We start from the raw sequence: 4,035 nt of genomic DNA on the forward strand, positions 1-4,035 counted from the left end.
AGCCTTGCCGGGGCAACTAGCCCGATGCCAATAGAGGGAACCACCCTTTAGCCCACCGGCTCCAACCTAACCAACTACGTTGGAACTAGGGCTCGGGAGGTGCTTCTGTGGTGGCATGCAAATCTTCATCAAACTCATAAATGTATGAGTTCAGATGAGGACTAGAAGACGACGACCCTCGGTAGGATCCTAGCCGAGGAAACCCACAAGACCCCCGGCGAGACCCTTGCCGGGGATGATAGCGACGCCACGGCAAGACCCTTGCCGAGCCCCCAGCAAGACCCTTCCCGAGGACGTCAGCAGGGCCACTGCCAGGCCCGCACCAGCCAAGACTCCACCGCCGTTCGCATACAACTGCCAGCCCAACTAGCTGGGAAGGCACCTGCGTGGCAACATGCAGCTTCCAGGCCAACTCAGCAAGCACCTGCATGAAGACATGCAGATCTTCATGAAAGCCCTACCACCATGCCACCTCAGTTGCCTGCCTGCCTACATGGCACTGCATGCATCGCCAGCCTGGGCACGTGGTGAAGCGAGGCGAAGCGGCGACGGACGGGACGGGCCTCGTTCCCGTCCCCGATAAAGCTATTGGACACCTACGTAGCGCATTAATGCGCTTTGTCCCGTAATGACATGCGATAAGCTCGCACACTGTAGGCCTTTCCACCTCTTGTGTGCCACTATGGCAGCCCCTTTTTCCTATAAAAGGAGGCCCAAGGCGACGAGGAGAGGGATTCGGCTTTTTGGAACGGGGCGACCACCGTAGCTAGTTCAGAAAGCTCAATAACACTTAATACATCCACCAAAGCAGGACTAGGGGTTTATGCATCCTCGCGGCCCGAACCTGGGTAAATGATTCGTGTGCTTGCTCTTAGACCTGCTCTTCTCATGACCCCGTGCCCGCCGACCGTAGAAGGGATCCCAGGGATCCCATAGGTGTCGTTCCCACCGACATCTTTGGTGCGCCAGGTAGGGGAGCGCAGTTGTGGGAATCTGGTCTAGCAGTTAGCCTAGCAGTTCTTCATCGCCATGGCTCCCAAGAAGAAGGCCTCCATGGCGGTCGGTTCGTCGGGAGCTGGACGGCCCGTACCGATGCGTTCGAGCAGCGGGCCAGTCCCGGACAGAACCCGAGGCGCGACCCGCGAGCACCAACATCGCTCTGGCAGTCAGAGCCTGGCGAGCGACGTCGTTCGTGCACAAGGCGACGGGCCATACGCCGCGAAATCTAGAGACGGAGCTGCCCCCCAGACGGTGCGGGACCCTCCGGGGGCATCGCCGTACCACCCGCGGGCGGCGCGGCGACCTCCAAGACGCCCACTTCGGCGCCCACAGCACGCTCCTGCCAGGTTGTGCGCCACGAGCAGCGTCACCACGCTGGTGACCCTGGACCACTACAAAAAAATACACTTCTGTGATGATACGTGTTTGTCACAGTAGGTCGCGTTTTCTGTCATGCATGTACATCCATGACGATTTTATGACATAATCAAGATAGTCATACCTGTGCTGTCGTAGAAGTGTTCCATGACATTACCAAAATTATCATCACGGAAGTGTCCACTTCCATGACGATAAATCGTGGATCACAGAAGTGCTTTCGTCAAGGGTGACCGACACGTGGCATCCACCGTAACGGAACGCCGCTAAGCTATCAGGTCGGGTTTTGGATCCAATAACCCGTTAACAGCCCCGACCAATGGGGATTTTCCACGTGTAAAATCATCATTGGCTGGAGGAGACACGTGTCAGGTCCGCGTTGGCACATGTGTCACTCATCCAATGGGCGAGACGTGCCTATGATATGTTCACATGTGGACCGGCCCATCAAGTTTAAATGGGACGGCCCAAGTAAAGGCCCACAAGATTTTCCGGACCATAATGGGCCGGCCCAGCTAAAGGCCTACAAGATTTTGCGGACCATAATGGGTTGGCCCAGCTAAAGGCCCACAAGATTTTGCGGGCCATAATGGGCCGGCCCAGTTAAAGGCCCACAGATTTTTGTGTGCCATAATGGGCCGGCCCAGGTAAAGGCCCACAAGATTCTTGCGGATCATAATGGGCCGGCCCAGCTAAAGACCCACGAGATTTCACCGACATTAATGGGCCGGCCCACCTGTAGGCCCACAAGATTTTGAGGACCCTCGTAGGCCGGCCCATTAACTGGCTGCCATGTTTTGGGCCAAATGCCAGCCCATATTTGATCCGTTCCATTAATGGCCTGCCACGCTCTGGTCCTAATAGTGGCCCATATGAAATCCGGCCTGTTAAAAGCCTACCATGTTCTGGGCCAAATTACGGCCTAGATTAGGTCCAGCCCTTTAAGAGGCTTTGGGCTCAATTATGGCACATATCAGATTCGGCCCGTCAACTGGACACTATGCTTTTGGGCCCACTTGCTAAAGGCCCACTTAGTAATTCGGCCTGGTATTAGTTTTGGCCTATTAAGGGCCCGTTTAACATTTCGGCCCTATATTAATTTTGGCCTGTTAAAAGCCCATCATATAGTTGGGCCTAACTACGGCCCGGTTTGCATCCGGCCTGCTCGCAGCCGATATCCGATTGGGCCAAACAAGAACCGAGACAATTTTGGCCTATTAAAAGCCCGTGATTTGATTCACACAATCATGGGCCGGGGTTCATTTTGGGCTGCTACCGGCCCGTGAGCTGTTCGGCACGTTTCAGGCCCAACCTACATCGTGATTGCATGACGACCCGATTATGTATCGTAATTTTACGGTTTGGCCAGTTTACTGCGAAGACATGATATATATATACAGTAAAATAACTGCAGCATCATGAATAAGAAAAAACCTAGACTATACAATAAAGAAATTATGGCATATTACATCCACTGGGCATCAAAGTTCGCCACTATGATAATAAAGCACAAGCAGACAGCAGATTACATACACTGGGCATCAAAGATCGCCACCAGTGCAAATAAACACGCCGACAAAATAATATACAAAACCGACAACACTTCAATAGAGCTCAAGAAAGGTTAGCCCTGCTGGGGAGCTGCAGCGCACGCAGCTGAGCAAGATGATGAGACTGCGCTTGTTCAACATTTATATCTTCATCACTCCGAAAGATAAACAAGCAGACATATGACAGGTTTTGCACATAAAAGTATCAGTGCTGACAATTCATCACATTTCTTACTGACGAATAAAGTGACACAATTTAAAATTGCATTAACACAATATGGTATTGTTCAGGTCAATACATGGCAGGAAATGACATTGTCAAGGAGTTGGCAGCTTCACAACACCACTGGATTACAGATCAAGAACTCATAAGTATGAATGGTTAGTGTGTTGTCAATTTATACCATTTCAGATTGGCAAATAAAGAGACGGTTTAAATAATAGTAGAATGATATGACATTGTTCATAGTTAAGACATTGCAGAATATGACATTGTGATGTAGTGGGTAGGTTCACCACACCACTTGATTACGGATGAAGAACAAAAGCATACATGCAGTGCAAAAGAAGAACACTTGCTCTGTATAGTTTAATTTACATGGTATGAAAAAGGAACTTGGTTGTACAACTGAAAACTTAAATTGAGAAAGGACAAACTTTTGTTTATGAACTACATAATAAACTTTAAACAAGCAATTTGATGCAAACACCAAAAATAAACAGTTGTTGCAGTCATGCCTAGCCAAATATATACAACAAAGTTTGAAGGCTTGAGATGGACAAACTTACATTATTAGTGAAGACAGGCTCTATAAAGGCCTTGTCCATGCTGATGGGGGGGGGGGCAATTCAAGAAGTTTACCACAGAATCTTCTTCAAAATCAGTGACTTTATTCTACATTTTGTTAAGAGTAAATATAGATGTGATAATATACAAAAAAATGGATAATATTTAAGATAAGATGAAGAGTGATGCTACATAACCAAGTAGCTATAAATGTAAGTGCAGCGATATAGGCAAAAGGTACAGCCAAGAGCAATGCACAGCTAAACTTCTTCAGTACCAACTTTATGGTAAGAGTAAATATAGATCTAATGTATAGAAAAT

This window comes from Triticum aestivum, chromosome 5A (assembly GCF_018294505.1).
Source record: "Triticum aestivum cultivar Chinese Spring chromosome 5A, IWGSC CS RefSeq v2.1, whole genome shotgun sequence".
Taxonomy (NCBI): Eukaryota; Viridiplantae; Streptophyta; class Magnoliopsida; order Poales; family Poaceae; genus Triticum; species Triticum aestivum.